Source organism: Labrus mixtus, chromosome 16 (assembly GCF_963584025.1).
Source record: "Labrus mixtus chromosome 16, fLabMix1.1, whole genome shotgun sequence".
Lineage (NCBI taxonomy): Eukaryota > Metazoa > Chordata > Actinopteri > Labriformes > Labridae > Labrus > Labrus mixtus.
This window is the reverse complement of record NC_083627.1, coordinates 22782186-22795025: the sequence shown is the minus strand read 5'-3', so window position 1 is coordinate 22795025 and position 12840 is coordinate 22782186. Positions and strand designations below refer to the sequence as shown.

At 40.4% G+C, this 12840-nt stretch overlaps 1 protein-coding gene across 2 annotated transcripts in view; it reads right to left on the bottom strand.

The window, feature by feature from the left end:
* atxn1a (ataxin 1a) overlaps window positions 1-11561 on the bottom strand; it is a 92306-nt gene extending 80745 nt beyond the window's left edge. For both annotated transcript variants that reach the window (XM_061059128.1, XM_061059129.1), the window contains exon 1: window positions 11330-11561. The gene's annotated coding sequence lies outside the window, so the exon portion shown is untranslated. The remainder of the gene's footprint in view (window positions 1-11329) is intronic.
* Between the last annotated feature and the right edge of the window lie 1279 nt (window positions 11562-12840).

The following is a 12840-nucleotide window of genomic DNA, read 5'->3' as shown; positions in this document are numbered from 1 at the left end:
GCGAGGGTGATGACAATCCATCCAATCAGACGTAGGATTGATATGAAGGCATAAAAAGTTCAGCACAGTGTCATACTCTCTTGCTTCGTCCACCATCTTGAATATGCTGTAAATATTACACTGACTCGCAGCATTTTGACATCATGGCTTGCCTACGGAGACTCCCTGGAGTCTGACAGAGAAAATCTCCTGCTGTGAGGGACATGTGTGAAAGGGCAACTTTTTGGGAGTTCCTCTGTGAAAAGGGCTATTCAACACCTTTATGTGATATAACCGGTATACCCATCAAACTACTGTTGTGTCTCTGGCAAAAAAACATTAACCGTCCTTCAACTTCACATCATCTGAAACCCATGAACAGAGAGTCTACCTCTGCTACATTACTGACTGCAGTTATGACAGATGCGTTTTGCTGTGTCAAGTTTGATGGCCTGAAACATCATAAATGTTGCATGTTCTTCTTACTCAAAATGACTCCACCCTTGACCCACATGCACACACACATTCTCCTTCCCCCTCCCCACACACACGCCAGTCCTCTTGCTTTAAGTGTAAATGGTATCCAGGAAGCGCCTCCCAAAAGGGTTACACTACCTCTGTGCTCTCCCCCCCGCCCCCCCCCCCCAGCCTTTCAGCAGTTGTGTACGGTTTGAGGTAGCGTGTCCTGTCAGGTTGCAGCTGAACTCAGAGAGCTCCAACCCAGGTAGCCACGCTAGAGGTGGTGTGGGGGCAGATTTCTAGCAGATCTAATGGCATGCCGTGTGGCGTTGAACCAAGCTGACAGGGCACAACTAAAGGAGGAAGGGGGAGAAAAGCAGATTTTTTGCATCTAAAGATGGTCTGTTGTTTTCGGATTTGAGGCTAACTGATGATGAGAAGTTTGATAAGAGGTGAGGAGTTCTGCTGTCAGGTTAGAGGTTACTGCTTTTCATCTTACAATGCATACTACAAGCTCATTAACATAGTCTGGTTGCCTGCAAGTGCTGTGGGAAATATTGTACCAACACGTTCACAACAAATTAGCGATCACACAGTAGAGTACAAGTGGCATGAAGCTCATGACCCTTTTTTTTTGTTTTCTTTTATGGGAGTTCCATTTTTGTGACATTTATGGGTCAGGCCATCAGAGGAAAAGAAAGGACAGAGGCAACATCAACATCTGGTTATAGAAGTCAAGTCCACTCATTTCAAACCCAGTAACCAGAACCCAGTGGTTTCTCTAAACATCTTAATTAATTAACTCGTGGGTCCCTATGTCGGCTTCCTGGTACTGATCGTATTTTTTTGGTTGTGTTTTAAATCAACTTTTTACTTCAATATTGGCTTGTCCAGCTGTATTGAAGCTACATTTCAACCATGAAATATTTTTAATTTTAATTTTAATTGTGAGTGTGTCATTCAGTATCAAAAAGGCTATGCTTATAAACCAACATTAAACAATTTAACAAATGAGCATGCATGGTAGGTAATTACTGCATTTCTGTTGACAGTAAATATGAAGTGTGTTTTCAGACTTGTATTTTTTAAACTCTGTTCAAATTCACATTTAAATCCTAAGTTCCACTGCACTCTCCAGTGTAGCCTTAGAACTCCTTGAGAAACACGACTCTAGTAGACTGTTAGACCATCAAACAGCAGACATAATAGACGCCTACTTGTTCCATAATGATGATGATTGAAAAAGCACCTGATACTCTATATGAGGCTTACAGAGAGATCTGATTTCTGGGAAGTTTAAAAGTTCCCAAAAGGGCTATTAATGTTATGGAATGTAGAAATTGTTTTGGTCTGATGCAGATGCCTAGTAATTTCCCATTAGGTCAACCTTCGTACTCTACCACAGGTATTTTCCCTGGGCAAGCCCCTATAATGGGTGTGTACACTAGCAGAAGCAATATCTGCTAATGGCTGCATATTGTAGAAGTGGTGTATGGGCCTGTCAGTGTGTGTGAGAATGATATGGAAATGTGAGATTGTACATGGACACATTAGTTTCTTAAATGACTGCTGTGGTATGTGCATGAGTCGTGCTTTACATCACGAGTTTGTGACCATTATTGTTTAGAAATGTGTGAAACCGAGATCACATAGTCATTTTACACCCAAGTTATTTCCCCTTGTTGTGGCAGTTGAAAGACGATGGCTTTGTCAGAAAAGCAGACCTGGCCCGGCTACAATGAAACCTCACATTAACCTAATTTATCTGTCATAGATCAGCAAATGTTCCTGCCAAACATTCCATCTCTAATGAGTACATTAGAAAAAAAAGACAAGCCTGAGAAGTAGCAGAAAATAAATCATGCAAACACACTAAAATGCCAAAAAATAATACACATCAACATTCAGTCAAACTGGTGGAAACATGCAAAAACCAAAACATGCTGCACATACATTGACAAACCTTTCACTTGGCAACAAGCAAATGCAGCCAAAAAGGTGTGAAATTGCTCATAAAGACAAATGCCAGGCCAATCCAATTAAAAAAATTAAGAGTTGTTGGACTCAACCTAACAGAGTGGATAAAAACAGAGAACTCTGAACTAAAATGAGGTGCACTAACAGTGTCATTTCTTTAAACGAAGCAGCAAGTTATTGAATATTCTTTATTTTTCAGTGAAGGACAATGCACAGAAATTCCATTAGGTATGTTTTCCCATATTTGTCTTGCACTTTATTTTGTCAAAGCAGGATTAATGCCACCATCTTGGAACATGTCTTTGTAATTTATGGCTCCAATTAAGTTGTATCTTCTCAGACAAAAATGCATATTATCCTGTTTAAGGCAAACATAGGTGGACCACTTTGAATACTTTATAAAAAAATACAGTATATTAGAGAATCTTATAATGTTTGGTAAAAAGAAAGACGTGCTCACTACAGGTTCTGATGCTGTAATTAGTGATGGACTCATGGAGGCCAGGAGGGAACATCCTGACTCAGGTCTTATCTCAGTCAGCGCTGTTTTAGCACACCTCCCTGACTGTCAAAGCCAAAAGTCCCTGTTCCAATGTCATGAGCTTACTACGCCGCTAATGGAAGGGCCAGAAATAATAGCCAGTCGGCGAGGCAGCCAGTGACTCGGTCAGCCAAAGAAGCGTCCGGATAGCTTGTCAGCTAGCTTGCATGCAGCCAAGCATCCAGTCAGATGTCCAGCCAGATGAGTCTGATCTGCGGTCATCCAGTGAGCCAGTATGAAATGAAAAACCGGCCAAGATGCAACTACCAGCCAGCCAGCTAGACAGAGAGACGGAGAAAGTCAACCCAGCAACGTATTCAGCTTTGTTCAAACCACACCACAACTCTGACAGAGAGGACATACTTTTAGGCTTATGTACACTGATTTAAATAATGACTGTGGTTTACTTTTACAGGCTTGTCTCAACCTGTTCTTCAGTAACTACCCATCTGACCATATAGTGACCCAACAACACCAATGAATCTGGCACAGATGCATGGTCAGGTACGAGGGGTTACATACGAGCTGGAAGTTGGGACTTTACTGCCCATGCCAAGCCCAGAACCATCAATGAAATGGGCTATTTAAGGGAGGCATTTATGGGCTGTGTCTCGACTTCCTATGAAGTAAACAGTAGTAATGAACAGCACGCTTGTGCCAAGAAAAACGCTAGTGAAGGGTGGGTTTTGGTATTCCAGGAATTGTTTCTATCACTGGCCATTTTCCTGTTATTGAATTCCTCTCTTTCAATGCATATCCTCCAGGCACTTCAAACAGTTGATACCCACACACACACACCCTGCAGCTGAGGCTGGAAGGTTTACTGCCAAAAAAGGGAGGTAGTCATACCAGGAAAAAAGTAAGTTTATAAAAAGTTATTTCTACCGAAATCTTTTTAAGATTAGTATTTTTCCGATGCAATTCAAGTGTAAAAAAAAAAAACACAAACAAATCTTAGGTAAACAAGCGCTATGAACGGATAACAACTCGTAGGAGCAGTGCAGCCTGGCAGTATTTTGATCGAGAACATTGAGAATAAAATGTATGTTGGCATGTTAACAAGAGCAATGTGTGACCACATAGACATGCTAGCAATGCTAATGTTAGCCAAACTCTGCAAACAATATTGCAGTGTTTACCCGTAGACAATTCTTAATAAATTGTGCTAATTTTTGTATGTTTTCCCGAGGGTTTTCTTACATCAAGACCAGCCAGTTAGTCTGAATTGAAATTTAACTAACGTGCAAATTAGTCGCTAGGAACATCCCCAATCTTAACACACACAACACCTGTGAAACTTCAGCTAATGTCCGGGTAATAGAGATAATTATATCTGTGTTTTGAAATTTGTACATGACCCCAATTCCTAGTTTCTTCTTTCATCTCTCGTCCTCATCACTATCTATCTGGCTGTGTCCCAGGTTGTCAGCTTATCCCTGTCCCAGGCCTGGAGCTCTACAGGGAAGAGAGGAGTCTGCAGGAGCTGTCTGACTGCCAGTCAGTGTCAACTCCCCACTGTAATCCTCTACTGCCTCTGATAAGGATAAGGCAGAGAAGACTGGGGGGTAGCAGGAAAGAAGAGAGCAGAAAGATGCAAAAGCAAAACTATGTTTGAAACGTTTCATTAAGAGAAGGGTCAAAAAGTAAATAACAATTTAAGAAACCAGATTAGGATCTTTCCTAAATAGTTATTTGGCTTTGTCGGTGAGTGAGCTGTAGTTAAATGAGCTGCTGTCGCACAATATAACACTATTAAAGGGGAATATGGTATTTTTAATCCATGGCCCTATTTAGCCAACATATTTTGGGGTCTGAATGACTAATAGGTAGCTGGAAGCTGCCAAACGGGCTGCAATGGCGGAAGCTTCATCCTTGTGGGAACCTGCATCAGATTAAAGTAAGTCCACTACAAGCCCTGTCCTTGCAACTGAAAAGCTCAAATTGTTATTCTTAATGTTGAGCAACATTATGTAAAGGATCTATGCCTTGGTACATGGTTGAAAACAGGTTTCAAGTTATAAAAGAAGAGGTAGGAACCTTTTCTGTTATGCTGTCAAAAACCAAGTTAAAGACCATGTTTTCTGCTATCAGCTGAGGTTGTCAACTGCAGCATTTCTGAAACTTTTTGTACTAATAAATTCCCAAACGACACCCAACAAAATGTGCAAGAAGAGAGCCCAGGTTTAAAAAATATTGCAACACACATTTAAACCTTGATAAAATAATCACATTTGAATGTCCTTACCAGAGTGAGCTTTTATCAGTCAGACTTTCCCTCATTTATCTTTAACTTTATCATTTAGCCCTCAGAAGGCCAATACTTAAAAACCGCTTCCTCTCACGTCTCACCCAGGCTTTGCTTGGAGTATGATCAAATATAAATCAAGGCAGATGGATCAAAGGAGCAGCACACTGTATTAACTATTGCATGATTTCTTACATGCAAGAAGCAGCAGGAACTCTCTTCCTAGAGAGTGTTGATGAAATAGCTCTCGTCATTTTAACACATTTGATGAGTCGCTTGATGCAGGAACTCAAATTTGCAGCCTAAGAGCTGAGAACTTATGTCATCAATTAGACACCCAGAGGTTCAGTCTAGTTTAGGCTTGCAAAGAAACCTGTGCAGGATATATAGACAACTGTATAGCATGTCAGCTGTATACAAAGCCAATAGAGTCACAGCAGACGTAAGTCCCAAGGCCAGCTTCCCTTTTTCACATGGTTATTGAGCCATGCAGTGGCTTATCGACCGGACAGTGTAACACAAGTTTGTGAGATGGCTTTAGTCCTCTCGCTCTGTCTCTCTCTCTCTCTCTCTCTCTCTCACTCTCCCTTTCAGTCTTATTCAGATGCTGACCCTTTTTCGCTCATTGAGAAGATTGGTATTAATTGGAATGCTCCTTCGAAATTAAGCATAAAAGAGGCTCAAAGGCTGTAAAATTATAAATGCATTTTTACGTTTTCACCGTAGACTGTATATTGAAAAAAATGGACACAGCCTCAGATTTCTTTTTCCAACCGGTGGAGTTTCCCCCTGCTGGCCATGAGAAAGAATGCAACTTTTGCCACCATCACTGCGAATAACAACTACAAGAGTGGACAAAATGAATGAGGTAAAGCCAGCAGAGTAGAGTGCTGATTTGCAACTTGTCGACAAAGTAGCTGCAAAAAAAACTTGTGGGCAGCTCTCACCACGGCGCCATACAAAAACGCGCCATTTCATTTAGAAGTGGGATATGATGAAATGCCCTCCTACAGACACTGCAGTAGTGAGCACCACACATCAAAGTCCAACCTATATTCACAGTTAAAAAATGTAGAAATTTTCCATTAAACTAGTATCTGTTCATGAGGTAAAGCCTGAGAGTACTTGGATACTAGTATTTGGAAATGACTGAAAATGCCAATCCCTCATGCATACACAAACACTCAAGATATGGATCTACAATACTGTAAAAGTGGTAAACACTTAACAGAGCTACAAATATTGAATTTGAACTACACATTACAAAAAAAGACTAATGGGACGTCAACAAGTGCATTAGTGAAATTCAATGATTCACAAGACCATAAAAAGCTGAACTCATTGACCCACATATTGCCAATGCAGTGTTTTCACTCTTTACAGACGAAGTGTAGATTGAAAGTGCCGCCCATTTAATCTCAGTTGAATTAATTGAATTGCTATTGCTGTCCCCCTCTCATACAGCAGTTTAAGAAGACTGTGCTATAAGCAATAAAAAAGCACCCAGGATCACACGCAGTGGAATGTTCTTTCACACAAAATACAAAAAACTCTCATTGATCCCCATTTAAAGCACTATTCTGTGTGTAACTGTGTGCTTTCTCTCTCTTGTGTGCATGCACGTGCACTCGGGGCATTCATGAATAGAGGAGGATGAAAGGAAAAAGCTGAAAAGGTCTGAGCGCTGCGTGGTTCAACGAGACAGTTCAATCTCTTGATCTTCCCTCACTCCCACCCACCCACCACTCTTTTTAAAAAAATCATTTTTCTCTCATACTCTGTTTTTGTCCCGTTTCAATTCAGTACTACCTACAATGCTATTTCTGTGTGTATGTGCTTGTGTGAAAAGGAAGACTGGAAAAAACACAGCAGTCTGTTCTGATAATATGTCCATCATTTTGGTACAGATTCTGTGTTTAGTCTTTTTCTGTCTGCAGCTATGTTTGGCGACAACATCAGAGCAGCTACATATAACTCTATGTACTGTATGTTAACATCATTTTAACAAGTGTCTATGTTTATAACAGCTCGTCAAAAGCACACTTGAACTGGGAGCAAATGAGATTGCAGTCGGGGCAAAAGGGGGCAACTAAAACGGTGCCTGAAGAAAACTTTGGCTGCACATAAAGAGGCATTGTTGTCAACTGATCAATGTTTGATTCACTTTACATACAGGTGGGTGCAGTTGCCCCGACACCAACTCAAACATGTTGCAGATTTTTTCAGAGCACTATTGGTTTGTTTAAACTGTGCTCCATGAGGACACTTTGATTTGGCAGAAGATGTCAACCTACAAAAATTAACAGGAATACAGCGTGAGAGAGTTAGGCATAAATGTGTACCACATACATCTCAGAGTATAAAAGTAAATGTTATATTGGATTTGGAAAGGTGGGTATAATTGGCTTATTTATGGTAGCCCTTTACTTAACCGCTGTCTTTTCTGTGAGCAAGTACTGTTGTTCCAACTAATTCCTCTACAAACATACACAGAAACACAAAAACACCTGTTTCAGCAGTAGACCAATGAAATCTACACCTACTGATCATTCACGACTGTACTTGCAGGTTGGAGCATAAAGCCATATCTGTCACTTATTCATTCAGCTGCGAAACCTCAGCCCAATTACTAACTGGAAATCACTCAGTCTTAACCACACACACACATACACACTCACTTATATAATTTTCCTTTTTTTTGCCTTACACAGGCAGCAAATCCCTGAGACAAAGAAAAGGCTCCAGCATGATCTAACATGTGTGCGTTCATGTGTGTTTGTTTGAGTGTGTGGGTCGCTGTGTGTGCACATATGGCTCAGACAAAGCCAAGCTCAGTTAAATGGCTTGTGATTAGGACACATTGGCTTCTAATTGCCTCTCATTACCATTTGAAAGTGAGTGGCGGCTGGAATCAAAGGCTACGGTGGCAGTAGTAAGTGTGTTCAAAGTGTGTGTGTGTGTTTTAGAGTGTACATATCTGTGTGTAGTTACTGGGTGGAACTGTACGCCTGATTAACATTGGCATGACCGCATAATAGAGCGCTATACAGTTTGTTGTAGCCTATCACAGAGCCTTTACTTTCACATTCAGAACCACAAGAAAGCATTTTTTTAAGCTTGATACAAAAATAATTTTAAAAAACTGAACCTGCTATTTATCAGATTAAACCATTCCTGCTACCAACTACAACTACTCCCTCTACTGTTTTCTATATGAAGTTTTATTTTCATGTTTTTTCCCTTTTAACTCCTTGGTACGCCTAAAACAAGTTTCATACTTTATAGGTATAAACTCAGCACCTGGTTTACCCTGACCCCCTACCTGAATCCCTTCAGTCTACAGGCATGGTAGCTTCACTCTACACTTTTTCTATAAACAACTTCATGCAGTCATCACCCCTCAAGACTTGCAGGCGTTACCTGTCCACTCCTTTTTTTGAAAGACCTGGTGGCAGTTCCATCTTTTCTTCATCCATCTGTACTGTGTGACAGCACCAAACTTGTCATATTTAAGTGCTTGCATCCTCTTAATACCAACTCCCTTTGACAAGTGTCTCATAGAATCTATTTTATGAGAACATTGCAATGGAGAATCTCTAAGACGAACAGTTTCACTGCATTAAGATCAATATCCCGAAGAACTCCAGTATTCCACAGGGATTCAATCTGGGTCCCCTTACCTTTATTATCCTTTGATGTATTTTCTGTTAAGGGGTTAATGCTCTGTTTTACATTTCCTTCTAACCCATTGGTCTACCTCTTTCTATTCTCCAACCTGCAAAGTCTCTTCTGGTGAAGCGCACCATTGCAGTTTAAGTAAGAAAGCTAAACCAAACAACCAAGTCATTACCCTAAGTAAGTAAAGCCTCAAAGTTTGTACTTTTATCTTTCACAGAGAACAGCACTTCAACAAAGTAAAATATATTTCTGTTATGATGAAATAGACCAGAGACTGGAAGCAAAAACTGCAAAAATTGTGATTTCCAAAACATCACCTTAAAACCAATTTTAAAGTCTGTCACTTTTTTTTTTTTTTGCAGTATAGTGCCTACAGTATAAAAAGCTTTCCAATGCATGTTCAAAACTGCAGCAGTTGTCAAAAGCATTGGTTTCAAACCTGAGGGGCCTGGACCCCAGGTATGTTAAACTTTGAAAGCAATATTATCAATTTTTTGTGGGGGTCCTATGGGGGGACTCAGCTTTTCTCAGTTTAGTTTTGTTTAGGTTATTGTTTAGTTTCTCAGGAACCATGTACAACATGCATTAATCTCAATTAATGACAGGAGATGCATTGGGCCAAAGTTAGCTCATTATCCTGGGCAGGTGGAGATACAAATGATACAAAATAAAATATACAAATAGTATACAAAATATGATTTAGAGATAATAAACACGGATAACATCACAGCCACATTCTCTAACATGTAAAAATGACCACACTCACACCACTCCCTTCACACCCACTAAGAGTATACTACCATATGTACACCCACACACACACATACACACACACACACACACACACACACACACACACACACACACACACACACACACACACACACACACACACACACACACACACACACACACACACATACACAAAAGAGAATTGAATCTTAGATACAAGTGGGGGGGGGGTCTCGAAGGAAAAAAGGTTGGAAATCACTTGTCTAGAGACCAATGTGCATTGAGCACAAACATGGAGAGAGAATGGGGTAAGGAGATGACACCAAAAATGTTGATTGAAATTTTTTTTTTTTTGTCTAAATCTTCCCTAATTCAGCATTTTCATATTTCTATATACGGGTTATCTACTGACTACTGTCTGTTTGCAATTCTAAAATATAATGTATTTTACTTTTCTTTATCTCTGTTTTTAGCCTACTATGACTTGGTTTCAAGTGGGTGGGTATGGGTCAAGTGCAAGTATAGCTTTTATTTAGATATGAACAGTCAGCCCTCTTTAGGATAACTAGTTCATTCATTGCTTAAGGGAATGCAGCTCAATATACTTAAGTACATGCTGCAAACAACAAGAGACATAATCAACAAGTAGGGCTAGCTGACTTTTTTCTCACATAATTTCACAGATGACATAAAAAAAAAAAACGAGTTACACTTCAAAATTGCAAATGTAGCTGGTGGGGAGAAGTGCAGTTTCTCATCTTTTAGCAGTTATATTTCCATCCACTTGGTCTCATTTGAGTGCCATTTTAAATTCATAATGTTGGTGAACGCATAGGCTACCACTTGGGACGCATACCCTACCCTGAGAGTGCAACTCCGAGGTGTAAACAGAGTAAAAATAGCCTGCTATCACAGGCTTCCCTACAGTCCCGTTATATAATGGTCCAAGCTAGGATGAATGACATCACGGGTAGTCCAGCAATCACAAACCCTATGTCCTTTACAACCAGCTGGCAATGTAAAACACAGTGTAGTAACATAATACGCAACAGTAACTGTGTATAAAACGAGAGTATGCAAAATAGATAGAACTATGTCTTGGTAAACACTGGACTCATTTAGTGGGCTGTGGTTAGTTGGTCTTCGTCTCTTTTCGAGTAGAGAAAACACTTCCGCGATGGTGAAACGTAGATAAAAATGAAACGACAGTCAATGTCAGCAAGAAAAGAGTTCAAAAGAAGGCGAACACGACCCAAAGGAACATTATTAAGCGGCGCATATCAGTGAAAAGCGCTTAGAAACAGTCTGCAAAGAGCAAATGTTTGAGTCGAGGTCGAGTGGCGCAGTTAGTGGAAGTACAGCGGTTGCCCGACACCAGCCCGCCGGGCGGACGCGCTCCTGGCTCGGTCACAATCCAGCCAAACCTCCGCTCTCTTTCGCCCAACTTAAACACTACTTTGCAAATACGTTCCGAAATGACAAGTACATACACACAAACCACGGATTCCCCCGCACTGTTTGGCCACTTAATAAATAGGTCAGAGGGCGAGGTAAACATTTCCCAAGGCTTTGAAGTAAACCAGAGCTTCAGCGCCACCCTGCCCAGTTCATCCTGCCATTTTTCCCCCCACCACAGCTCCAAAACTGAAAAGTGACATGGTGAAAGCAATGACAGGTCGGTGAAAAGGGTACTGAATGAGCAGTTTTGTGTGACTTACTGTTGGGTGTAACGGGCTGCTGAGTTTGTGTCTCTCCTTGTTGCCAGGGCTCCCCTGCTCTGCTCCGGCAGGCGCTGACGGTGGAAAGCGTCTCCCCTCCTAATGATGTTTGCAGCGCACAGCTAATAGCTCTCTGCCCCCACCTCCAGAGAGAGAGGGAGAGAGAGACAGAGAGAGCGAGAGAGGGAGAGAGAGAGAGAGAGAGAGAGAGAGGGAGAGAGCGAGCGAGAGAGAGAGAGAGAGAGAGAGAGAGAGTTCAGAAATGGAGCAGTTTGTAAGATACTCGTGGAAAAATATGAGGCACAGAGAACTACATGGTGAGTTCACTGACAGTGATGGGGGCGTGAGAATGAACATTCAAGTGTAGGATTCATAGCATAGTCTGCATTCTTTAAAGTAAAGTCTGGAGTCGAGTAGGCTATAGGGCTATGTCTATATGTCTGAAACTTGTGTAAATAGAAAGGAAACATGTGCCTCAATAAAGACACATTGGTAATTAATATTCTTTAATGCTTGGAATCGTATATTAAATCAAAATGTAAGTAGCAGTGTTGATGAATATTTAAAAACCCAACACAGATAGGTCTTTTTAGCAGCTTTGTGGCATTTGAACCTTGCTAGATTATTGTATTTCCATCTTCCAGTGCTGTAACAGTACAAGTCAGAGGTACATTTTGTGTATTTTATTCCAACATTGCAGATGTAGTTGTTGTTTTTTCAGACATGAATCATATGATTAGTTTCTTAAATGTGATGCAATAGTATATATTAAGCAAAAACAGAATATAAAGAATATTAGAAAAGGCTCCTCAGTGATAAAATAAAAATGCTGTATGTTAATTGAGCTGTTCTGATAATCCTATTATAAAGAAAATGACAGGGGCCATTCTGCTGCATAATAAATACTCAAACTTTAAATACTATTAGCCTGTGTAGGTTTTACAGCTGGAAGCTTTGAACGCATGACTGTTCCTGGTAATTGAGTGTTTTTTAAATTCCCGTCTTTACTTCTTCTTTACTCAAGAATTAAATCAGAATATTCCATAATAGTAACAGATGAAGGACTCCTGCACATAGATTCATGTGTCACAACAACAAAATAATGGGAAAGATGTGTAATATTGATGGCTTACCTTAGAAAAGTAAAAAACTATTACAATCATCTATCATATACACTGTCAAGCACAAGTATTATTTGTACTCTGTGCTATCAAAAACACAGTTATTCAGGACTGTGAGGAAAAAGCTCTCTCAGTGAAGTCATTCAGTCAAAGCAATAAGATGTAATTGACAATGTGTTTCTTTAGACTGGTGGTCGCTATCTATCTATCTATGAGTTCAACCCTGCATTTGATATAACATAGCACGTTTATTGCACATTAAACCCCTGACCTCTCTCAGAAAGCTGCTGTGAGCAGGCCAGAAGTTCATGGCAGGCATTTGACGTAGAGAGCTTGAGATCTTAGAGGGAATCAGCTCAGCTGAAGGCAATGACTGATAGTCAGCTGACA